The 14,279-nt window shown below is 33.1% G+C and overlaps 1 pseudogene; it reads left to right on the top strand.

Moving 5' to 3' along the window:
* The first annotated feature begins 3,873 nt into the window (after positions 1-3,873).
* LOC126715744 (glutamate receptor 2.8-like) lies at positions 3,874-14,229 on the top strand (annotated as a pseudogene).
* Positions 14,230-14,279: the final 50 nt, after the last annotated feature.

Below are 14,279 nucleotides of genomic sequence, written 5' to 3'. Positions count from 1 at the left end.
AAATAGAAGTCTATTCTTATCACTCATGATTGCATCAAATGGTTATTTCTCTCTTTAGGAAGTGACTGCATTCTTCTTTCACCAGGTGACTATCATTTATTACAAAATGATATGTAAATTACATATTTCCCTATATAATTTAGGGTGGTTCAAAATTAAACTGTAAAAAAAAAAAAAACAATGAACTTCCTAAATTGTTTTAATTTACACCCTCAATGAGTTACTATTAACTAAAAGTAACATAAATTTATATAAGTTGTTTCTCTATTAAAAAAAAATTATATAATTTTTGGACTAAAATCAATCTAAACACAAATTTCTTCCATGTAAAATTATAAGACCATTGGCACACTATATGCAAATTTTAAAACTATATCAGAATGTCATTTAGTTATTGACTTATTGTTATCAAAATATTCACAATAAAATTAATATTTCATGAACTCTAGTCTAAATTATATCATATAAATATAAAATAAATAAAAAAGTTTTACATGATGTGGTTGTACTAAGTGGACACCTCCTCCTTTTTTATGGATAATGCTAAAGCAACTACATGAATGTGATTTGTACTCGTGCATGTGCACGGGGATACATACTAGTATCTTGTAAAAGTTGGATCTTCAAATCGGTGGATGCATGCAACAATAACATGCGTTCATTCTCAAAACATACTACAATGACACATGGCAAAATGAAGAAGGAAGCACACAATAATAATGATCAATTTTTTTTTCCTTTGTGAAAAAAGTACTATTATTATTATTATTATTATTCAATCTAATTTTTCATTAATCTCAAGATGGCAATGCATTGGTTTCTGGGTTGTGTATATGGGTCATGGGTCACAAAAATTAGGTTGGTTTTGGGTGTTAATTGGGATGATTTGTGGGTCCTTTTGGTGGTGTTTGGTTTGATTTTTGCTTGTGGCCACAATAATGGTGGTTAAGTTGTGGTCATTGTTGTGATGATTAACGATGTTATTTTTTTGTTGGGTTAATTTTAGGCTGGGGTTTGTAGTGGTGGTGGGTGGGTGAGTTTTAGTTTGTGTGGTGGTTGGTGGGTGGGTGGGTGGGTTTCAATTTACAGTGGTGGATGGGGGTGGGTTTTGATTTGTGATGGTGGTGGCTAGTGGGTGTGTATCTATTTGATAAGAGAGAGAGAGAGAGAGAGAGAGAGAGAGAGAGAGAATTAATAGTGTTTAACTGTGATATGAAAAATAAGAGTTGAGATATTGGGTAAGTTATAAAATAGTGAATTAAAATAGATAAAGTAACTTTTTTAGGTGCTAAAAGTTACTAAGTATTTTAGGACAACCAATGTGAATGCTTTTTAAGTTGAAGAACAAGAAGAATGAGATTTTAAGATAGAATTGAGGGTAATTTAGATTAGGTTAGAATAGAATTTCTATCTTGTAAAAAAAAAAAAAAAAAAAAAAAAATCCTGCATTTTGGTATTGCGACTCCCTGGTCTCAAATGTACAACACGCTTATTTCCCCCATATTAGAGCATTCATGTCAGATCAAGCGGAAATTCATTTCTATTTTAGCATAAGAAATTATTTTTTCTAGTTTACAACTTAATTTTCAAAATATTCTATATTAGATTATTATTCTACTCTATTTTTCATTAAAATATTAATTTTTTTGATTTTTAAATTGTTTATCTTCTTTTACGCACAACAACCACATCTATCATTTTATTTCAACCTCGAGAGACGTTAAGAAAGAATAAATAACTAAATACAAAATGAATAGTATCATGATTATTGTATCCAACTTGTAAATTTACACAATTATATACATGGAATAATACGAGTCGTTTTTAGGCAAAACTATATATGTAAATTCTAGACCTTTTTCTATTACAAACGGATTGATGTGAATGCACTTAGCGAATTTATTAACTTGCCAGGCGTACAAATCACGTGGATGGGGCGCTATTTGCAAAATCTAATCAAACCGGCGTGGGGGTGATAGTGCGCGACGGTGACGGTATGGTGGTAGCTGCCATGTGCAGGAAGCTGGACTTGCCTCTCGGTGTGCTAGAAACGGAAGCAAAGGCCCTAGAGATGGGGGTGGTTTTTGCTGAGGAGGTGGGGCTTAGGGACGTGGTGTTTGAAGCTGATTCGCAGGTGTTGATAAACGCTGTTCATGGCACGGGTGAGGCAGCTTCATCGGTGCAGAACATTATTCAAGGGTTGCTTCAGAGAGCCCAAGGTTTCAAAACTTTTGATTTCCTTCATACTAAAAGGCAGGGGAATGCCCCTGCCCATTTGTTAGCTCAACAGGCTCAAAAGGTTGAGAGCCTGGTAGTTTGGCTGGAGGAATGTCCCAGCCAAGTGGCACATGCGTGTGCAAAAGATGTATTGTTATTTCAAAGCTTAGTTTAAGAAGTATGAGTATTTCCAATCAAAAAAAAAAAAAACATGACTTTTGGTCGAATAAGTAAAGTGCTAATTAACCAAGCGGGCACAGGTCTAACTTGCATCAGCAAGGGGAAATTTGATTTTGAGACAAAGATACAAATGATCAATGAAATGGCCACAAGATTCAGTGCGAATATTGAAATTGGAAAGTCATTACCAAATTCCCGTGGGTCCAACTGCTCTTGTTGCATTCGTGTCGTGTGTAATGTGTCCGACCATAGCTATCTGAGCCTCTTAGGGTGTGTTTGGATAGAACTTATTTTGCTGAAACTAAAAACTGAAAGCTGAAAACACTGTAGCAAAATAATTTTTAAATGTGTGAATAGTGCTGTGAGACCCATTTTTAATGAAAAAATTGATAAAAAATGAAATTTGTGGGTCCGTGAATAGTGCATATGTGCACTGTTCACTACAGAAAGTCACATTTGCAGTTACTGTTCAATGAACAGTAACCGCAATACTCCAAAAACGCGTGAAAATCAAAAAAAAAAAAAAAAAAAAAAAAAAAAAAGAACAAAAACGCAGTGGAAAACGTGGACGTGAATAAGTTGAACACAAACACACACTTAAAAGGCAAACAATTTGAGTGCGCCTGTGTTTTCACGTTTTTCCTTTTTTTTAAACGTACAAAAAACGAAGGCCAGCTATGCCTGTAAATTTGGGCCACGCAAAGTAAGCAGTGAGACCCATTTTTAATGAAAAAATTGATAAAAAATGAAATTTGTGGGTCCGTGAACAGTGCATATGTGCACTATTCACTACAGAAAGTCACATTTGCAGTTACTGTTCAATGAACAGTAACCGCAATACTCCAAAAACGCGTGAAAATAAAAAAAATAAAAAAAAAAAAAAAAAGAACAAAAACGCAGTGGAAAACGTGGACGTGAATAAGTTGAACACAAACACACACTTAGGCTGGGTTTGGATCCAGCTTTTTGCGTTTGCGTTTGCGTTTCTTCACTTTTTTTTTTTTTTTTTCTTTTCCTGCTGCTGCGCACTCATTTAGGGAACAACGGCTACTGTTCATGTGAACAGTAGCCGGTAATTGTTGACTTTTCAGTCTTTTTATTAGTTCTGTGGGTCCCGTGAACAGTGTACGGGACCCACAAATCTCACTTTTGAGTAACTTTTTCATTAAAATTGGGTCCCACAATACTATTCACACATTTAAAAATTATTTTGCTACAGTGTTTTCAGTTTTCAGTTTTCAGTTTCAGCAAAATAAGTTCTATCCAAACAGACCCTTAAAAGGCAAACAATTTGAGTGCGCCTGCGTTTTCACGTTTTTCCTTTTTTTTAAACGTACAAAAAACGAAGGCCAGCTGTGCCTGTAAATTTGGGCCACGCAAAGTAAGCCAGTCAACTGTCCGCTGCCCAAAATTTTCAACATTGAATGGAATTTTCTAAACTTAATTCAAACAATTCACACTTAACGACTTAACGTGTAGACCAATTTTTCTTAACTTAATTCAAACACTTCGCAAAATGCTAACGTGTAGTCTCCTCTGCTTTTTCTAGTTATCATTTGGCAAGGTTAGCTTGATCTCAGTTAAACATTGACAATGGCAAACCAGAAGCACCTGTTCTCTTTCCTATCATTTCTCTTCCTCACCCTCTCCCTCTCCCTCTGCCTCTGGGGTTATGAGCCTTTAGTGTTGGCAAAGGAGGTCATACCAGTAGGCGTGGTTCTTGATTTGAAGTCCCCCGTGGGAAGGGTGGCAGAGAGCTACATGTCCATGGCTCGCTCTGACTTTTATGCTGTGAATCATAACTGTCGCACTAGACTCACTCTCTTCGCAAAGGATTCTGGGGATGATGTCATTACTGCAGCGTCTACAGGTACCTTATGAAATGCCACCGGAAATGTGTTTTTGTTTTAAAAAAATAATAATAATAATTTCTTGATGACACAATATATAATTCAAGTTGTTTTAGGAAAGCAAACTATTTCACAGTTTCTTTATCACAACTCTAACTTAGCAAACTGCAAAAAAACTTTCTTGACAACACGATATATAATTCAATTTGTTTTAGGAAAGCAAACTATTTCACACTATCTATAGGCTACCGCTTTGTTTGTTTCAACAATGATGTTTTTTATAAAATGAGTCATTTTTCAAGAAGCATTTTCTATAAAACTATCTCATTTTTCAATGTTTGGTAACAACTTTAAATAAGTTGAAAAATAATCTCCTAACTTCTCTTATTTAACTTGCTGTGAGATAGAGTTATTTTTAGAGTTATTTTCCGAAAAAATTTAATGGAAAACAATCTTTGAAAATAAGCTATACTTTTTACGTTGACCAAAGATAATTTTCCTTTAACTCATCTTTTTTTATGCTACCAAACACTAGAAAACAAGGAAAAATATCTTTACACAAAATAAAGATAGTTTATCACTTATATATGGACTCACTATTTTTTCTCTACCACTCACATTACCACATTACATTTGTGGCAAGAAGTTATGGAATAATTTGGGGTACTAAATTTTTTCTATATAATTCATCCCAAAGGTCAGGAAAGTTTTACATTACTAGGATAGTGTGGCCTTCAAGGCTGAAACTGTTGCCTGGTAATAACATTTCTTTTTCTCTTTCTTTTTCTTTTTTTTTTTTTTTGAATGGAAGATATAGCATGGTAATAACATTTCTAATGTTAGTATCTTGTCAAGAGAAACGTAATCTTTTCTATTCAGTGACGACTTCAGGAATTTTGTCCAGGGTGTTCCGAGACAAACTAGAACAGTAACCTATCCTATTCCACTTTGAACAAATTTCGGGTCATTTTGGTCTATTTAGGGTGTTTCAGGACATTTTGGTAAATACCGGCTGAAATTCAAGATTTGGCCGGCATGAAGTTTGCGCTTAAAAAAAAAAAAAAACCTGTTCTTAAAACCAAAACAAATTTGCGTTCTTTACACCAAAAAACCTCAAAAGGGAAAAAAAAAAATGAAAAGAAATGAAATGAACAAAGGTACTTGTGCAATAAACTATAAGTCCATTTGAAATATTAATAAAATTATAAATTATAGTTGTTTAGTTGTTTTATTAATTTGTTTGCCTTTTATAATGTATTATTTAATTAAATTATTAATTATTGGTGTTTAGTTGCTTCATTAATTTTTTTTAATATCTCACCCCACATCACAAGGCCCCATGGCCCCATCTACCCCCCACTCAACAGACAAGATTCACACAAGAGTAGCCAATCAGATAAATTCACAAATCACAAAACACTAAAAGACAAACTCACCAACACCACCAACACAGTTTCACATGGATAAAGTCAAAAAAACAAAAAAAGGGGGGGGGGGGGGGGGGGACAAATAAATTGAATAATTATTAAGACTTAAAGACTAAAGAGAGAGAATAAGACTTAAAGACTAAAGACTAAAAGACTTGAGCTCTCTCTCAGATCACAGTGGCACAGTCCACTCCACAACAAAACCCAAAGATTAAGAGAGAAAGGAGAGAGAAGTAAAGTGTAAAATACCTTGAGGGAGGCCTAAAGGGCGGCGCCGCGAGCCACGACAGCACGTCGAGGCGTCGGAGGCGATGAAGGATTCGAGGCCAAGCATTGGCGTCGCAAGCTTTGATACAATCAGACCAATCTCCGATCTCTGATGCCCGATCCAAGCTCAATTTCTCGAGTTTCGGGTGGAGGCACCATCACCACGTCGTGCCTATGTGCTTGATGATGAGGTTTCAGGCGGTCCAGGCAGAGGCATAAGGCATTGTTAAGGTTTTTTTTCTTTAGGTGGTTTATGATTTTAGGTTAGGTAAGTTTTTTATTTTAATCGGCGGATGCGTATTCGGATTGGGTTTTGGTTCATTGGCTTTTTTTTTTTTTTTTTTTTTTTGGAATACATTTGGGTTGGGCCTGTTGGGTATTTAGTTAATAATGTATTTTGATTTAAAAATCTGGTTGGGGTTGGTTTTGTTTAGGATTGATGTTGGGCTTTTTTTGTTTTTTGGGCTTGCTCTGTAACCATTTTTTTTTTTTTTTTCAGATTCTCTGTTGCGATTTTTTTTTTTTTAAAGATTTTAGTTCAAAATTTGTTTGTAATAAAAATTTTGAGGCTGTTCCTAATTTTGCTAAGGGTGTTCCTCTTTTTTTTTTTTTATGGGTAAACAAATAATAAAATTTAAATTTTTATATATATAAGTTTTTTTTCCAAGTCAGGGTGTTCCTGGGAACACCCTGAACCCAACGTGGCGTTGCAACTGTTTCTATTAAAGCCATCTCTATGCATTTTGAGGTTCAATAATGCAACAATGAACTTTTTTATATATTTAAATATTAAAATAATTTTTTTACTTAAAATCTATGTTTCTTCTATTTTACTCTTGTTTTTCTAGATGTAAAATTGCTAATTAAATTTTTGTATTCAAGTTTATCTAAAAAAACTTTGGAAGACTCAATTATATATATATATATATATATATATATATATATATATCCAAGATGTATATTTTCAAGTAAGCATTTATATACCTAAATCTGCATCACATAATATTATACTATATTGAACCATTGATTCAAAATCATATAATGTACGTTCTTAAAATCATTATTACATAATATAATATGTCATATATGAGTAATTAAAAAATTGATGAAGAAAAATAACTTCTCATATGTGAGTAAAGTAATAATAATACAAAAAAAAAAAGAGTTTTTAGGAAAAATAATAATAATGATTCATTTACATACTAGCTGAAATCACCATATCAGAAGAAATTTAGTGAAATAACTGTTACTGGTGGAATGGACTAGCATCTGCTGGAATTTAAAATGAGATGAAATAGAGGGTCATTGGTACCATGCTTTTAAAAATTTAATCGGACAGGTCAACGAACCAAAATAGGGAGTGGCTCTTGGTTCTCTAGTTTGATTGGAGTCAAACTAATGGTCAAACCGATTATATCGTAAATAATTAATTAATAATTTTAAAATTATAAAAATATACTATAATTTTATAACTAATAATATTTAGTTTTTTTAAAAGATTATTGAAAAATAACTAATAATATTTAGATAAAAAAGATATAACAAATGAATTAGCATAGAACAAGTTTATATTAATTTTATTTATATTTTTTCATTTAGTTTGTATATTAATTATTTAGTATGTATATCTATTACTTATATAATATATGACTACTTAGTTAATATATAATTATTTAGATATTTATAATTATATATTGAGTGTGTGTATGTATGAGTGTGTATATATATATATATATATATATATATATATATAGCCATCTATTAAATTTAGAGTAGTGCTATAGTTTACGGGTACTACAAATTTATTATATTAGGCTTACAAACTAATGTGTAACCAATTATAAAGAAGCCATTCAAATAATAATTTTAAATCGATTGAAGTCTACCATTTATTCTCATATTAATTTTTTTATTTTAGAATTGTCACATTAATTTGTAAACTTTATACAGTACAACTTGTAGTAACTATAACATTTTCCTTGAATTTATTCTCATGTTTGTGGTTTTTATTTATGCCATCTGTAAAATTTATCCTAAATTTTTGTTGTGTAGAATGGCCAACAACTGGCAACTGGGAATCACTATACATTTTCCTCAACAACAACAACCAAAAAAAAAAAAAAAAAAAGAAGAAGGAATAACTATACATTAATAGAAAAATTCTATAACCAAAAGCAAAATAAACGAGGAATATCTTCACCTAACCAATATGCCCCCACTTCTTTCTTTCCCTCTAACACTATTGTCTTTGATCGGCTACAACCAACAGACCAAATTTTTATCTATACTTTATAGTACAAATAAATATGGTAAAATACTGAAATAATGCTTGCTGCCTTGGGGTTCATTTCTTCAATGATGAAGGTTGTAGATCTCATTTCTTTAAGAAAAGAGGAACGTTTTATGTAAGGATTCTCTGTGAGGGTTTGGATTTTGAGATTTCATTGTCATCAAATCTCTCTCTCATTGTTGTGGACTTATATGGTTTTTTTTTTTTTTTTTTTTTTTTTTTTTTTTTTTTTTTTTTTTCCTGCTACAAAGAAGAATCAAGGGTTTTTCTTTGTTATTTCATCAACCCGAAGGAAATATGACAGAAAATAACTTCCGTAGTGTGCAGTTTAGAGGTGAGGCGACTGAATTTTCCAAAAAACGACTATATTTGCCAATAGTCTGAACCATCTCATAACCGGTCAAACCAGCCCGATTAGTAGTTTCTCCGGTTGAACCACATGTTTTCAATATTTTAAAATATGATACAGTTTTTGATTAAACTGGTCAGTCCAATTCAGTTTTCAAAACCTTGATTGGTGTAAAGTAATAGAAACTGATTTATAAAATGTAGGGTTAATTACTATTTTGATCCCTAATATTTGGTCTATGTGTCAAAATATGTCATATTAGTCACTAATCTTTTGATAATGTGTAAAAATAGTCTCTCTCATTAAGTGATTGATGGAAAAAGCTAATTTGACTAATGTTAATATTAAAATATTATTTTTTATGCCACATGAGATGCAACGTATCCTTCAAAAAAATAATTAACAAAAATAAACCAACAAATCACATTAAAAACATGCATTCTACAGGGTGGGTTCGGGGTAAAGAGTGCCCTTATTTATATATATATATATATATATATATATATATATATATATGTTCTTTAACATTCAAACTTAGACTTATAAAATCTTTTGTTGTTGTATTATTGAAATTATATTTTTATGTTTAAGATTTCAATTGTTGTATTGTTATGTTTGAATTATTTTTATTATTTTAAATACCTGCATTATTGCATTGTTATGCTTCTAAAAGGTTTTGTAATGTTAGAATTTGATTTTCTTTTTTATGTGTAAGGATTTTTAGTTTAATGAATAATATATTTTAAATCAAATTTTAATAAATTAGAAAACAAAAAAATAGAGAGGGATGGGGCAAGGTAGGTTCACACAGATGCTTGCTAGGATTGGATCAAAAAAAAAAAAAAAAAAAAAAAACATTCCCCAAAGTGACAATCAAGGGTGGGGAATAGAAAACTCATCCCATACCCACCCCATTGCCATTCATAGTGGGGATTATATGTTCTACACTCTAAATCTCCCAACTAAAGAAAAAGAAGAGGCAAGACTTAGAGCACATCCCGCAAGCCAAAAAAAAATTCATTTTCCATTTCTACTCCTCCTCAAGTCAGATAAGAGTTCTTTCTTTACTTTTTGTTTTTTTTTTTTTCCTTTTTTTTTTTGTTTTTTTTTTTTTTTTGGGCGTTTTGGGGGTGGGGGGGGGGGGGGTTGTTGGATGCTTAGAGTTGGGCCTTAAGTAATACTTGTACAGTTAAAGAAACAATCCTTACAATTTGTGAGCCTTCTTCCATTTGGGAGTCTTAGATAGTACAATCGGCCCCACTAGAGCATGTAAAAAAAAAAAAAAAAAAAAACTAATGTCCACTCTTAGTGTTCTACTTTATTTTTCACTAATCATAACCTACCACACAATTTATTTTCCCTTATAAAACGACCAAATTTTAAATGGAAATTTTCTTTTTACAAACATTTGGTTTATTTACAGTTAATGAAGGATGAAGCGGAATACTCACATGCAGAGTGGGATACAGGATTTTTATTCAACTTATTACTAGGAACTTTTGAATTGCTGCATATCTCAAGTTTAATTTAAAGGATGCCCATGGGGAATTGTGCTCCATGTCTTAACTCTTAATATACAAACTTCTCATCATGTAGTCTGATACAATTGAAGTTCAGAATTTATCAACATTTTGATTTTGCACCTTCACCTTTTTACAGACATATGTTGGCATATCGTAAAGTATCAATTTTTGTTATTAAACATTGCAAAGTAAATTTTCCACTTTCTAAGTCATTCATTTCACTGTTAAAATGATATCCAGCATTGGATTTAATGAAGAATAAAGAAGTGCAGGCCATTATAGGACCTCAAAGCTCCGCACAAGCTAGGTTTGTGATAGAACTTGGCCGCAAAGCTCAGGTTCCCATCATTTCCTTCTCAGCCACAAGTCCCTCTCTTTCTCCATCCCAAAACCCGTTTTTCATACGTACAACACATGATGACTCCGCACAAGTTAAAGCCATAGTAGACATTGTTAAGGCCTTTGGTTGGTGGGAAATTGTCCTCATTTATGAAGACACAGATTATGGCAATGGCATAATTCCATATATGTTGGATGCTTTACAAGAGATTGACACTCGGGTTTCTTACAGAAGTGAAATTCATCCATCTTCTAATAATACTGAAATCAGTGAAGAGCTTAACAAGTTAAAGGCAAATCATACAAGAATATTCCTTGTTCACATGACAGCTTCACTTGGCTCCAAACTCTTTGCACTTGCAAAGAATGCAGGGATGATGAGTGAAGGGTATGCATGGATCCTCACAGAAGGGCTATCATCATTGCTAGATCCTATGAGCTCAAAGGTCTTGGACTCCATGCAAGGTGTATTGGGAATCAGGCCATACTTACCCCCATCTAAACAACTTGAAGATTTTGAAAGGAAATGGAAGAGAAATTTAACCTCAATTAGAACAAAGAGCAAAAGTAATACTAGCTTAAACTTTTTTGGATTATGGGCATACGATACAATCTGGGCATTGGCTATGGCAGTAGAAAAGGCTAGCATGGTGCATTCTACCTTCTTGAAGCAAAATACTAGCAACAATAATGTTGATCTTGCAGCTTTAGGCATTTTTGAAATGGGTACAAGGCTTCGCGATACAATTCTAAGTACTAAATTTCAAGGCCTAAGCGGGAATTTTCATTTGGTTAAGGGGCAGTTGGAGCCTTCAGCCTTTGAACTATTCAATGTAATAGGAAGAACCGAGAGGATTATTGGATATTGGACGGGAAACAGAGGATTTTCACTAGATTTGAATGACACAAGAGAAGAGGCATACTCAATTTCAAAGGACAAACTTAAACAACCGGTTTGGCCAGGATACACAACAGACCAACCAACAAAGTTAAGGATTGGGGTTCCTATAAGAAATGGTTTTGAAGAATTCCTGAAGGTGGAATGGCATTCTTCTACTGATGATAAGCCTACCATATCAGGGTTCGTCATTGATGTGTTCCATGCTGTACAAGAAGCATTACCTTTTCCCCTTCCTCATGAATTTATTCCCTACATGAATAAGGATAGGCAAATTAATGGGACATACGACAAACTTCTTTATCAAATTAAAAACCAGGTGAGTTTTTTTCTCCCAAGGTTTTTCTTCTTGCAGATGCCTCTAGGTGAATAAAAACCTTTATGAGAAAATGTTAGAGTTACAAACTTTTTAACAATTTTTTTTTTTTTTTTTTTTTACAAATTACTGATGTGGTGTGTGGTTATTGGTAAGTAAAAAAATTATGTAAATGGTGAACCCATATGAGAACAACTAAAAATTTGCCACTCTTAACAGTTTGTAAAAATGTTGTAAAAAAGTTCATGATTGTAGTATTACTCATCCTTTATTCCACTTTGAGGATTTGATTTTATACTCCACCAATTGCAATATATCATCTAAATATATTTGATTTTATTTTTATTTTTAATTTTACAACATGTTATATTGCTGATTTTTTTCTATTTTAAAATTTTGGTTACTTAATAAGAAAAAAGGAAAGGGGAAAACATGTGCTAGGCTTGTGATTGGTGAAGTATAATGTAGAATAGTCAAAGTAGGACATAAGAATTTTATTCACTTTAGGTGGATGTCAATTAGTTACCTCATTTAACGTTTCTCAAAAGTCTATAAATTCATAATTCTCTCTCTAAATGCAGGTTTACGACGCGGTTGTTGGAGACAACAATTGTTGCTAATCGCTCCTTGTATGTTGATTTCACTTTGCCTTATACTGAATCAGGCGTGTCGATGGTGGTTTTGGTGAAAGATGATAAGAACAAAAACTTGTGGATTTTCTTAAAGCCGTTAAGCATTAATCTATGGTTAACAACTGGTGCAGCATTCATCTTTACAGGTCTGGTAATATGGGTTCTTGAACACCGTGTAAACACTGAGTTTAGAGGTCCTCCAAATCAACAACTTGGCTTGATTTTTTGGTTCTCCTTCTCAACAGTTGCCTTCGCTCACAGTAATTTTTCTTCAATCCTCTACAAGATATTAGGAAGAAGTATATAAAACCCCGTTGTGATATCTTTGCAAAGCATAAAAACTTCCAAAAACTTATAATGTTACACTTAACCCTACCTGGTATTATTTTGTGTGTAAACCATTAAACACCCATGAAACTTAATAGTGAGTTGCTCATGTGATGACATGTGTCCAAATTTAGGGATTCATTTTCACATAAAGCATTACCAAAGTGGGGTTTCGATATTAGCCAATTAATGGTTTACACACAAAGCAATATTAACGAGGATTAAGTGTTATACTCAAAACCTCACGAGAATTTTTGTTTACATATAAATCACATACGGTTTTGTGTATTTTTTTCCAAAAAATTTATTCTCTCTTTTTGTGGTTTGTTTGAATTCAAAACATGGATATTCACTATGCATGTTAATATTAAAAATAATTTATGCTACTTGTAGGGGAGAAAGTGGTAAACAATTGGTCAAGATTTGTGCTAATCATATGGATTTTTGTTGTACTCATCCTGACTCAAAGTTATACAGCAAGCCTAACCTCAATATTAACAGTACAGAGATTGCAGCCTACATTTGTTGACATAAAAGAGATTAAAAATAATGGTTATTTTGTTGGATATCAAAATCATTCCTTTGTTGAGGGGCTTCTGATTAAACAATTAGATTTCCACGAATCCCAGTTGAAGCCATATTCAACCTCTGAGGAGTATCATGAAGCATTGTCAAAAGGAACCCACAATGGTGGGGTTGCAGCTATTTTTGATGAAATCCCCTATATCAAGATCTTCCTTGCAAAGTATTGTTCTAGGTATACTATGGTTGGACCCACCTACAAAACTGATGGATTTGGCTTTGTAAGTCTCTCTCTCTCTCTCTCTCTCCAAAAACAAAACAACAAACTACCCCGAATTATTCTTTTAATTTTAAGAATGCAATAAAGAATGCTATAATTTTGTAACATGTTTCTTCAGGCCTTCCGACAAGGATCCCCTTTAGTCCCTCACATTTCGAGGGCAATCTTGAATGTCACTCAAGATACAAATAAAATTGGAGCTATTGAGCAAAAGTACTTTGGAAGTCAAACTACTTGTGAAGATCAAAGCTCCACAATCTCTTCACATGGTCCTAGTCTTGGTGTGGACAACTTCAGGGGCCTCTTCCTCATTGCAGGAATCGCTTCCGTGGTCTCACTCTTGGTTTATGTTTTTAACTTCTTTTACTCACATTGGTCTACCTTGAGCAACAACAATCCTGCCAACTCCTGTTGGTCCAAATTGGTTGAAATGGCAAAACATTTTGACAAGAAAGATCCACAAACATTTCAGAGTGAAGAATCAAGGGTACATGTTGTAGCAAGTCCCAACGTTTTTGAACCTTCTCCTAGTATTGATGATATGCAAATCCACTCAAGGAATTCAATTGAAGGAACATATGATGTGGTTATACACCATGACAACGTAAGTCTCTCTTCAAGTTCAAGGCATGGTGATGCATCTATGCCGGATGTACCCAATTCATCATAGACATGGTTTTCTACCCTAATGTTTAAGATGCTCTCATTCCCATAAGTTTGTTTATTACCCAAAAATAGAAGTTTAGTCTTATAAGTCATGATTGCATCGAATGGCTATTTCTCTCAATAGGAAGCTATTTCTCTCTATAGGAAGTGACTACATTCTTCTTTCACAAGTGACCGTCATTTATTAAAAACTAAG

This window comes from Quercus robur, chromosome 2 (assembly GCF_932294415.1).
Source record: "Quercus robur chromosome 2, dhQueRobu3.1, whole genome shotgun sequence".
NCBI lineage: Eukaryota > Viridiplantae > Streptophyta > Magnoliopsida > Fagales > Fagaceae > Quercus > Quercus robur.
This window is presented reverse-complemented; position numbering and strand designations above follow the sequence as displayed.